The sequence below is a fragment of the Salvelinus fontinalis genome, chromosome 25 (genome assembly GCF_029448725.1).
Source record: "Salvelinus fontinalis isolate EN_2023a chromosome 25, ASM2944872v1, whole genome shotgun sequence".
NCBI lineage: Eukaryota > Metazoa > Chordata > Actinopteri > Salmoniformes > Salmonidae > Salvelinus > Salvelinus fontinalis.
In genome coordinates this window covers 1,155,174-1,168,039 of record NC_074689.1, presented here as the reverse complement: position 1 = coordinate 1,168,039, position 12,866 = coordinate 1,155,174, and the positions used below count along the sequence as shown (strand labels likewise).

The 12,866-nt window shown below is 43.1% G+C and overlaps 1 protein-coding gene across 3 annotated transcripts in view; it reads right to left on the bottom strand.

The window, feature by feature from the left end:
- Window positions 1–12,866, bottom strand: part of LOC129822726 (transmembrane protein 108-like) — a 90,421-nt gene that overhangs the window by 73,374 nt on the left and 4,181 nt on the right. The window contains exon 2 of one of the 3 annotated variants that reach the window (XM_055881066.1): window positions 12,101–12,201. The exons of 1 other annotated variant lie outside the window; for it this stretch is intronic. The gene's annotated coding sequence lies outside the window, so the exon portion shown is untranslated. Of the gene's footprint in view, window positions 1–800; window positions 1,226–12,100; window positions 12,202–12,866 lie in introns of those variants that run through there. One more of the 3 variants, XM_055881065.1, reaches the window with a different exon arrangement.

Genomic DNA, 12,866 nt, shown 5'->3' with positions numbered 1-12,866 from the left:
TTGGGTAGCTAGGCTAATTGAGGCTGCAATGCAGCTCTTTCTCATCCTACAGTTACAAATAGTAACAACTCCATTCAGAATATTAAATAGCAGCCTACCTGTTGACTCTTGGTCGTTGTAGCCTATCCTTCTCCTTTAAATTTTAATTCCGTAATTTGAATTCCATCATCCATTGATTAGATATCTCCTAACTTTTGCCACACACGGAGCGAGGCTCTATGACTGTAGCCTATTGCCGCTTTGATGACTTATGATTGGCCAACAACAAGCTACATGCGCCACGCTCCATTTTCATGAAAAGCAAGAGCAGCAGCATAAAAAATGTAATGTCTCTCTCTCTACTGCAGCAGTCATGTTTGGATCTGTACGAGCTCTTCCAGACAAGTCAGTTAAAATAACACCAACTCAGACCCATGATAATCATATACGATCCGGCCCAGACTCGTGTCATTATTTTGAATATTGGATCCGGACCCGCTCATGTCCCAGATCGGGTCTCGGGTATTCCTGTATTGGTGGACCTGTGAAGACCTCTAGTTTAGACATTCACATGGCAATTGTCATTATCTCAAAGGGTGTGTCCTCTCAAAACCAGTCTCATGGACGAATGCCTTCTTTTACAAGGCATCAGGAGTGGCACACAGCACACAAAGATTCGGCTCAGTTAAACGCCTCTGTGAAGACATACAGCAACCATGTTTGTTACTAATGTTCTTATACGCCTACATTACTGGTATGAGTGAAAAAACATGGTATCCAAGAAGGTTGGAGAAACAAGAACGATAAGCTATGGTATTTACCTTTTTGGAGAGATTTGTTCTGGATATGATCTCTATTCTCTATTTATGTCTGAAACTTTGACTCACTCCAATGTCCGGTAAAGATAGAGTACAAAACCTTCTGAAAAGTCCAAGTATTTCCATGAGGTAGCCTTAGCAAGCCGGTCTATGGAGATACACAATAACCTGCATTGCGAGGAAATAACTTCTCTCCAATGCATCTACATTTCCTCTCTCCTCTTTTCTTTCATTAACGGCTGCACGCGCACAACGCACAGCTCAGTAACGCAAAAATGCAGTCCAGGAAGGTCCATACTCTACACACACACATCTAATTTTACCTCTTGACGCATTCCAGGCTTGTCACGGTGACAATGGCAGGAAGAGGGTAGTGAGGAAGGATGGTGAGGGGGGGGAATGTGCTGGGCTTCCTTGAGTGTCTACACAGGGAGCCCTCAGAAACAGCTGTGAGACGAGTGGGAGAACCAGCATCCTTGGGGAGATGCTGCATTGTTCTCCCTCTCCCACCCCCCCTCTCCCATCCCCCCGCTATTAGTGAGACGGATTAAATCCGAGAAAGCGGCTGGGACTGGAAGCGTGTCTGCCTTCAGCGCTGTGCTCAAACACACACATACACACCACAGGAGGTTGGTGGTACCTTAATTGGGGAGGACGGGCTTGTGGTAATGGCTGGAGCTAAATTAGTGGAATGGTATCAAATACATGGTTTCCATGCGTTTTATGCCCTTCCATTTTCTCCATTCCAGACATTATTATGAGCTGTCCTCCCCTCAGCAGCCTCATGTGATACACAAGGGTGCACTCCAACAAACTCCCACCCACATCCATGGGGAAGCGCAATATTTCAAACATGCACACAATCAGCCACTGTAAGCTTAGTTAATTACACCATCATTAGGACTGACAGTTAAAAGCAGACGCTCGATAGTCTGCGTATGAGAACAAGAGAGGATTTTAATGACTGACGATCCCTTACTCATGGAAGCAGTGTCATTGTCTGGTTGGTGGTTGCATTGTACTATATTTACATCCTACTGGTCCTTCATCCTTCTGAAACTCCCCACACAGAGGGGTATAGGTCAGAGTTCTGAGTGGAGTGCTTTGACCAACAGTGGGTGTTCATGATTGACACCCACTGAGAGTAATTCACTAACGCTGGAACTGGCAGGCCTACGAGTCTTATATCCCCCAAAGCCGTATCTACTGCTGGGTAACTAGAGGTGACCTTTTCCCACAGCCACTCAAGGATGCCCATGATTAAAGCAGTGACATTTTGTGGAGAACCCTGGGTGTACAAGTTGATGAAAAAGGAATTGGAACAGGACAGCCAAAGCCATAATGGAGCTAGTAAAAGAGCTAGTCCCTGTGGGTTGGTTTACCTGCCCTGACAGACAGCAGATATGAGGACATATAGGGTGTGGACTCTGTCTAGAGACGTTGGTTATTGGAAGAGATGTGGTTCTGACTGGGAGTTTAGTTTAGTATGAGAGTTGTTGGATGGGCTCAGGACAGACATATTAGAAGCTATAACCCAGCCCAGAGACAATCCAAGGGTGGAACATGATTATTGGAAAATGAATAATCCCAGAGTGTCACAGAGTGAAACCACACAGTGATTGCTCAATCAGAGCATGCCTAGTAGTGATGGGCCTCACCTGTCTGTCAGTGCCTGAAGCGACACAAAGCGTCTGCAGTGGTGTACTTTAGAAATTCATTTACGCCCTTTAGAGCGTATCAGCAGAGATGACTTGGCTGGATCCGACGAGCACTTCCTATCAATTGACATTGCAGATCGTATCTCAACCTCATCGTCCCTCATCTCAACTGCTCCCTGGCCATGTTAAAGAGATTCTCTGGTACTTTTGTATACTTTTTAGCCAGTAGTTCTGAAAGTAGCATTCACGAGTCAAAAGTGGCCCCTGAAAAGTGAGTAATATGACACGTGCAGATATGTGCACCACGTCTCGCTCTGCTGTGTGTGCATCTTGCAAGCTGTATTTCGAATGGCGAGGGGCCGAAGGTCATTGGCACAAACTCAAATTGCTAGGGGGCTGGCCCACGTGGGGGAAAATGTAGGCAAAATGGCGCAGCACAGCTTCCAGAAAAAAAGTTGTTTTCAAACTAGAGATTTCGTGGCTAATTGAGGTAAAACAGTAATTCTGCTCATAGATTATACACGCATGAACTACACATTGACACATCTTGCCCAAAGAGGGAGCTTTAGAAAATACCTGCTAGTCGCCAAAGTTCCGGAGCATCTCTTTAATGTGAGCATTGATGCCATGCTATTTCAGAAGTTTATTTGCGGCTTATTTGCACGCACATGTTGTTTACTGCTCATTAGTTCCATTATCCACCGTGGAAACTTTCATTTCAAAGTCAAGCAATTACAAGATGTTGTCCAGTGTGTATCATCCGGTTTAGCTAGCTATGGGCAAACACGCCAATTACTTTAGGTGAAGTCCTTTGAAGTGAACTGTCTTAACTAACCAATAGCGGGTCTGAGACATAATGCACCCTTCAAACCCTTTCCTTTCATGCCTCCCAACCAGGTTCCTATCTGAGAATTCTCCTATGCTGTAATGGGATTCCGGCTTTAAATGGGGATGTTATCGTCGCCATGACTGTCGGGTGATTACGCCAAAGCTCTTTGAGAGCCGGCTAATTGAGTTCAGCCATGGTGTAAGCAGACCAGATGGATATTTCATCAAAAGAGACAGGCTAAAGTCCTCGCTACTGTAGCCTAGCCTATTCGCGGTAAACAACTTTCCGCTAGGTGTTCACCAACCCCCTGTTCTCGACAGAGCTGTGTTAATAATAATAATAATAATAATAATAAGGGTCTTTAGCATGGATTACTGTCAAACCCAAAGCATCAATCAACTGCCTCACACAGATGCTTATCTGGGAAATAATGAAGCAATCAACGCAACCACTCCGCACGCTAATTACCAAACACCAGCCTGCTCTCCCGGGACAAGCCGTTTCTGCCGGCGCCGCGCTCAGCGAGTGCGTGTTCTTGGAGTGGTTTCAAGGCCAAAAAACGACTGACAGATGTTTCATTTACCAGAAGACGGAGAGCTGTCCCACTGAGCACACACTGGTTGAATCACCGTTGTTTCCACGCCATTTCAATCCGATTACATTCAACCAACGTGGAATAGACATTGAATTGACGTCTAAGCCCAGTGGGGTGGTTGGCCTGTGCCATCAGTCATGGCTGAATAAATGAATATGTAAACAGTGACGGAGGTAGCTAGCATAACAGCATGGTCAGGGAGGATCAGCGGCTCGGGAACAACATGAGCGATCACACACACACACACACACACACACACACAGTCAGCACCGTTTATTAACATGGAACGGTCCAGAGCTAGGCTGGAGGCGAAGCTGGGTTGAAGACCTGGAGCGCTTTGTGCAAAGTGTAGTATTCCCCATCTTTAGCTTATGATGAAGTGACAACATTACTTGTTTGGTGATAGGTGATAATACGCTTGCTGTTCTACTTGGAAGGCCGAGGGACTATTTTGAACAAATGACGATTGTGTCCCATCGGCGCAAGTTCACCTGTACACTTACGCCATAATATTCACAATGTTAACGAAAACCCTTAAATTGAGTGAAGAATTGGTGAATTTCCTCTAATACACCTTCTGTTGGTGAATGATGGGCCCCAACAATGTGTGCACTAGAATGTGTCCTAAGCCGTGATGGTTGATCTTGGTTGAGTAGGGTACGGAGACAAAACACACCCAGTGAGAGACCGTGCCAGACAGAATTAATGTCAATGACAATCCAGGGCCCTGTTTATGGCTTTGGTAGTTAAATGCCAAACGCTTGGCACAGGGAAGAGTTTGCGGCTGCAGCACACACACACACACACAGAGAGAAACTCGCAAGTCTCGCTCTCTTTTTTTTATTACTCTCTCATGCGAGGTGTTGTGCTGCTGACAATGAGGTGGGGTGATCAGCAGGATCTATTATTAGCGAAAGAGTGAAAAACGGAGTGAGTGGGGTAGGGGATGTTGGAGGAATGGAGCCAAGCCTCCTCAATATTATTTTAAGAGTTGCTGTGGTGACAGTTTCCCTAGGAGATGACTGCAGCACTGCGGACAACAGAGCAGTGTGTGTTTGCGTGTGTAAAAGATGGAAAGAGAAGAAGAGGGAGATAATACCTAATACCTTTAGTTTAAAAGTAGCATCACACACACACACACACACACACACACACACACACACACACACACACACACACACACACACACACACACACACACACACACACACACACACACACACACACACACACACACACACACACACACACACACACACACAATTGCATGTGTGTGTGTGTGTATACTGTACACACTCAGCCTATACCACACAAGCACACATACAGTGCCTTCGGAAAGTATTCAGACCCCTTGACTTTTCCCACTTTGTTAGGTTTCAGACTAAAATTTATGAGGGGAAAAAAAACATCTACACACAATACCCCATAATAACAATGCAAAAACAGGTTTAGACATTTCTGCTAATTTATATATATAAAAAAATCTCTCTCTATATATATATATATATATATATCACATTTACATAAGTTTCCAGACCCTTAAATTAGTACTTTGTTGAAGCACCTTTGGCAGGGAGTCTTCTTTGATATGACGCTACAAGCTTGTATTTGGGGTGTTTTTCCCATTATTCACAGCAGATCCTCTCAAGCTCTGTCAGGTTGGATGGGGAGCGTTGCTGCACAGATATTTTAAGGTCTCTCAGGAGATGTTCGATCGGGTTCAAGTCCAGGCTCTGGCTGGGCCACTCAAGGACATTCAGAGACTTGTCCCAAAACCACTCCTGCGCTGTCTTGGCTGTGAGCTTAGGGTCGTTGTCCTGTTGGAAGGCGAACCTTCGACCCAGTCTGAGGTCCTGAGCGCTCTGGAGCAGGTTTTCATCAAGTATCTCTCTGTACTTTGCTCCGTTCATCTTTACCTCGATCCCGACTAGTCTTCCAATCCCTGCCGCTGAAATACATGCCCACAGCATGATGCTGCCGCCACCATGCTTCACCGTAGGAATGGTGCCAGGTTTGCTCCAGATGTGACGCTTGCCGAAGAGTAAAATCTTGGTTTCATCAGACCAGGTCTGAGTCTTTAGGTGCCTTTTGGCAAACTCCAAGTGGGCTGTCATATGCCTTTTGCTGAGCAGTGGCTTCCGTCCAGCCACTCCACCATAAAGACCTGATTGGTGGAGTGCTGCAGAGATTGTTGTCCTTCTGGAACATTCTCCCATCTCCACAGATGAACTCTGGAGCTCTGTCAGAGTGACCATTGGGTTCTTGGTCTCCTCCCCGACCAAGGCCCTTCTCCCCCGATTGCTCAGTTTGGCCGGGCGGCCAGCTCTAGGAAGAGTCTTGGTGGTTCTAAACTTCTTCCATTTAAGAATGATGGAGGCCACTGTGTTCTTGGGGACTTTCAATGCTGCAGAAATGTTTTGGTACCCTTCCCCAGATCTGTGCCTCGACACAATCCTGTCTCGGAGCTCTACGGACAATTCCTTCGACCTCACGGCTTGGTTTTTGCTCTGACATGCACTGTCAACTGTGGGACCTTATATAGACAGGTGTGTGGTCATGATTTGGAAAGGCAATCTGAATACGTAAATAAGGTATCTGTTTTTTATTTTTAATAAATGTGCAAAAAAAAATCAAAAACCTGTTTTTACTTTGCTATTATGGGGTATCGTGTGTAGATTCCTGAAGATTTTCACACAGGGTAATTGGGTGTTGCATAACTTTAAATAAAATAAGTATATATATATTTTTTCAAACCATCACACTACCACCACCAAGCTTGACCGTTGGTATGAGGTTCTTACTGTGGAATGCGGTGTTTGGTTTTCACCAAACATAAATGGGACCCATCTCGTCCAAAAAGTTGACTCAAGTTTGCCAAAAAAGCCTCTGGAAGCACCTGGATGATCATCGAGACTCTTGTAAGAATGTTCTATGGACAGATGAGTCAAAAGTACACTGTAACTTTTTGGACTACATGGGTCCCATTATGCCTGTTGATAACCAAATACTGCATTCCACAGTAAGGACCTTATACCAACAGTCAAGCATTGTGGTGGTAGTGTGATGGTTTGGGGATGCTTTGCTGCCTCAGGACCTCCACGACTTGCCTTATTGGAAGGAACCATGAATTCTGCTCTGTATCAGAGAATTCTACAGGAGAATGTCAGGCCATCCGTCTGTGAGCTGAAGCGCAGCTGGATCATGCAGGAAGACAATGATCTAAAACACACACTTAGGTCTACATGAAAATGGCAAAAAAAGCAACAAATTTGACGTTTTGGAATGGCCTAATCAAAGTCCAGACCTAATCCCAATTGAGATGTTGTGGCAGGACTTGAAACGAGCAGTCCATGCTTGAAAACCCACAAATGTCGCTGAGTTATAGCAGTGCTGCATGCAAGAGTGGGCCAAAATTCCTCCACAGCGATGTGAGAGACTGATCAACAACTACAGGAAGCGTTTGGTTGCAGTCATTGCAGCTAAAGGTGGCACAACCAGTTATTGAGTGTAAGGGGGCAATTACTTTTTCACACAGAGGCATTGGGTGTTGCATAACTTTGTGATGAAATAAATGAAATAAGTATGTAATTATTGTGTTATTTGTTCACTCAGGTTCCCTTGATCTAATATTAGGTTGGTTGAAGATCTGATAACATTCTGTATAAAAAAAATATGCAAAAGCAGAGAACATTTGAAAGGGGGCAAATACTTTTTCACAGCACCTTCAGATGAACCTGAAACATCAAGTCATCTCTTCTCCCTCTGGCTCAAGGAGACGGCTAAAGAAGAGGGACTGTCCAGCAGCTACTGTAGGGCAATTTCATTTGGCTCAGGGCTGTCATCCAGAACAGAGTCTATCTACCCTAGAATTTGAACACTTAGCTAGGCAATCTGGGAGAAAACACAGAACGGGTGATGGAACCCAGTCCAGAATCGTATCCATAACTCATGTGTTGTTAACAACCCCCCTTAGCCAGAACATCAAAGCCAGCTGCCAGGCAAGCAGACACAGTGAAGGACAGTTTACTAAGCAGCCATTTCCCAGTACACTCAGTAGACACAGCCAATGGCTGCCCAGTTCTTCTCTGCCAAACATTCTACCAATGAATTACGGTGTAATTTGTGTTACTGGGAGTAGCTGTGTTTGTCTGACTGGGAGTTTGTTTGGTGTGTTACTGTGTTTATTATCTACCTGCCCCTCTTGTGTTGTTTCAAAGCTGTGTCCACTTCAGTGTCTTCCCAAAATCCCTTGAATCCACTGTCTCCATGGTGATACGGCTCGTACAGACGCATGTTGAAGCTTATTCATTATCGTCAGCAGCTCTGTATATGGATATTAATTTGTGGGGCTGACGCCTCTCTCCGTCTTATTCAATATTAATGCCGCCTCAGATTACCAGACAGCTCTACTCCGGCCCCCAGGGAGCAGGGATTTCTTTCAAGCAGAGAGGAGAGAGGGAGAGAGAACCATGTAAAGTACTCTAATTGACAAAGCCAAGCGCCAAAAGTCTCCTATTTGAACAGACATACTTGCAGAGGTGGCTAATTCAGTGATTAAAGTGAAATGTCAGCTACAGTCGTACAATTAGAGGAGAAACATGAGAACAGTTAATAATTCTTACTATTTAAACAGAAGACACTGGGTTTTATAAACAGCCTTCTGAAGACCTTCATCTCTCTCATCCTTTTCGGTCTCTACTGAAGAGCTTTTTGGCTGAGGACATTTAGGCTATACCTGCGAGCACTGTAAAATCTCAGTGCTTTCGTTCTCCGCTATCTTCTAATTTACCCCAAGTGACCCTGGCAAAGGGTTTGTCCTCCTAGCCAAACATATACAGTACCTTCGGAAATGATTCAGACCCCTTGACCTTTTCCACATTTTGTTCGGTTATAGCCTTATTCAAATTGATTAAATCGTTTTCCCCCCTTATCAATCTACACACAATACCACATAATGACAAAGCAAAAACCAATTTTTTGAAAATCTTGCTATATATATATATTTTTTATTAACATTAACATCACATTTACATAAGTATTCAGACCCTTTACTCAGTACTTTGTTGAAGCACCTTTGGCAGCGATTACAGCCTAGGGTCTTACAGCCTAGAGTCGTCTTGGGTATGATGCTACAAGCTTGGCACACCTGTATTTGGGGAGTTTCTCCCATTCTTCTCTGCAGATCCTCTCAAGCTTTGTCAGGTTGGATGGGGGAGCGTTACTGCACAGCTATTTTCAGATCATCGCCAGAGATGTTCTTCCATTTAAGAATGATGGAGGCCATTGTGTTCTTGGGGACCTTCAATGCTGCAGAAATGTTTTGGTACCCTTCCCCAGATCTGTGCCTTAACACAATCCTGTCTCAGAGCTCTATGGACAATTCCTTCGACCTCATGGCTATGTTTTTGCTCTGACAACTATGGGACCTTATATAGACAGGTGTTTGCCTTTACAAATCATGTTCAATCAATTTAATTTACCACAGGTGGACTCCAAATAAGTTGTAGAAACATCTCAAGGGTGATCAATGGAAACAGGATGCACCCGAGCTCAATTTCAAGTCACATAGCAAAGGGTCTGAATACTTTTTTTGGTAATACATTTGGCAAAAATGTCAAAAAAACAGTTTTGGCTTTGTCATTATGGGGTATTGTGTGTAGATTGCTCAGATTAGATTTATTTAATCAATTTTAGAATAAGGCTGTAACGTAACAAAATGTGGGAAAAGTCAAGGGGCCTGAATACTTTCCGAATGCCATGTTCTCAGAATATACTATATTAAATGTTCTAGACACGTTTCATGAGAACGTTGTAAGAACATTTCTGTGCATCAGTTGTCAGTACGTTGCCTGAGGGCCCCCCCTCTAGAGATCTTCACAGGTCCAAAAGTTTCCGAAATGGACCTGGGGCTTTCCCTCCCAGACCCGATATGCAATCTTTTAATATAGGAGACCTGTTCCGAACAGACCTGAGGAAAACTAGACCCATTCTGTATAGACCTGGTCAGATCCACACCTAGTCTGGTCCGAGTGAGGGAAGCAGCAGAAAAGTTAAGCTACTTTATTAACCCGAGCTGATACAGCACGAGAGGGAGAGATGCCACTCTAGCAGGCGGGGGAGGGGCTGTACTGTGAGCTAGTGACACAGGGAGCAGGAATGATGGAGGGAGAGACAGCAAACAACCACGCTGACTCACGCCATCGTAGACTAATAGCTGCCATATCTAGGTTATTTATCATCAAATATGAATGCGTAGTACCTGTCTTGACTACATCAAACCAGGAGAAGCTAGTTAAGCTAACATTAGCTAGCTAGGCTAATTGAGGCTGCAGTGCATTAACTTTCTCATCTTACAGTTACAAATAGCAACAACTCCATTCAGAATATTAAGTAGCAGCCTACCTGATGGTCATTGTAGCCTATCCTTCTCCTTGAACTGTTAACCCCGTCATTTGAATTCCATCTTCCAGATACAGTATCTCTTAACTTAATGACTGTAGCCTATAGCCTATTGCCACTTTGATGATTTATGATTGGCCGACAACAAGCTACACACGCCATTCTTGTGAAACGCAAGAGCAGCAGCATAAATTACAACATTTCTTTCTCTCTCTACTGTAGCAGTCAGGCTCGTATCTGTATATTGGCCCTTCCGGACAAGTCAGTTAAAATAACAATACCCCAGACCAGATCCGACCCAGACCCGTGACATTATTTAGAACACTGCATCCGAACCCACTCGGGTCCCGGATCGAGTCTTGGGTATTCGTGTACAGGTGAAGAACTATAGTTTAGACATACACATGTTATGCCACCATGTCTGTGTCAGTTTATCAGTTCATTTGACTATTGATTTGATTTATTTATGTCAACAATTTAAGGCAGGGTTTTCCAAACTCGGTCCTCGGGACCCCAAGGGGTGTACACTTTGGTTTTTATTAGAGGTTGACCGATTATGACTTTTCAACGCCGATACCGATAATTGGAGGACCAAAAAAAGCCGATACCGATTAAATTGGACGAAATCGGACGATATATATATATGTAATAATGACAATTACAACAATACTGAATGAACAATGAACAGTTTTATTTTAACTTAATATAATACAATATAATCAAAATTAATGTAGTCTCAAATAAATAATGAAACATGTTCAATTTGGTTTAAATACTGCAAAAACAGTGTAGAAAGTAAAAGTGCAATACGTGCCATGTAAAAGAGCTAACGTTTAAGGTCCTTGCACAGAAAACATGAGAACATATGAAAGCTGGTGGTTCAATATTATCAGTTCTTCAATTTTCCCAGTTAAGAAGTTTTAGGTTGTAGTTATTATAGGACTATTTCTCTCTAAACCATTTGTATTTCATAGACCTTTGACTATTGGATGTTCTTATAGACACTATAGTATTACCAGCCTAATCTCGGGAGTTGATAGGCTTGAAGTCATAAACAGCACTGTGCTTTGAGCATTGCGAAAAGCTGCTGGCAAACGGAGGAAAGTGCGGTTTGAATGAATGCTTACGAGCCTGCTGCTGCCTACCACCACTCAGTCAAACTGCTCTATAAAATATCAAATCATGGACTTAATTATAATATAATAAACACAGAAATACGAGCATTTGGACATTAATATGGTCAAATCCGGAAAGTATCATTTCGAAAACAAAACGTTTATTCTTTCAGTGAAATACGGAACCGTTCCGTATTTTATCGAACAGGTGGCAACCCTAAGTCTAAATATTGCTGTTACATTGCACAACTTTAAATGTTATGTCATAATTATGTAAAATTCTGGCAAATTAGTTTACAACGAGCCAGGCGGTCCAAACTGTTGCATATACCCTGACTCTGCTTGCACTGAACGCAAGAGAAGTGACACAATTTCCCTAGTTATATTGCCTGCTAACATGAATTACTTTTAACTAAATATGCAGGTTTAAAAAATATATACTTCTGTGTATTGATTTTAAGAAAGGTATTGATGTTCATGGTTAAGTACATTTGTGCAAAGATAGCCAAAAAAGCACAATGCGCTTTTGTTAAATCATCACCCGTTTGGCAAAGTTGAAGTAGGCTGTGATTCGATGATAAATTAACAGGCACCGCAGCAAAAGCTAGTTAACCTAGTAATATCATCAACCATGTGTAGTTAACTAATGATTATGTGAAGATTGATGGTTTTTTATAAGATACGTTTAATGCTAGCTAGCAACTTACCTTGGCTCCTTGCAGCCACAAGGTCCTTTTGACGCTGCACTCGCGTAACAGGTGGTCAGCCTGCCACGCAGTTTCCTCGTGGATTGCAATGTAATCGGCATCTAAAAAGGACGATTACCGATTGTTATGAAACCTTGAAATCGGCCCTAATTAATCAGTCATGACGATTAATCGGTCGACCTCTAGTTATAACATCTACCGAAAAGACAGAAATGCAATAGGGGCGATGTTGCGGTCTATATTCAGAACCATATTCCTGTAAAGCTTAGAGACGATCTAATGTTAAATAATGTTGAAGTAATATGGCTACAGGTTCATCTGCCTCACCTAAAGCCCATTCTTGTGGGAAGCTGCTATAGACCAAGTGCTAACAGTCAGTATCTGGATAACATGTGTGAAATGCTTGATAATGTATGTGATATCAACAGAGAAGTATATTTTCTGGGTGATTTAAACATTGACTGGCTATCATCAAGCTGCCCACTCAGGAAAAAACTTCAAACTGTAACCAGTGCCTGCAACCTGGATTAGGCTGTCAGTCAACCTACCAGAGCAATTACAAACAGCACAGGAATTAAATCAACAACATATATTGATCACATCTTTACTAACCATGCAGATATTTGCTTTAAAGCAGTATCCAAATCCATAGGATGTAGTGATCACAATATAATAGCCATATCTAGGAAAACCACAGTTCCAAAAGCTGGGCCTAACATAGTGTATAAGAGGTCATACAAGAAGTTTTGTAGTGATTCATATGTTG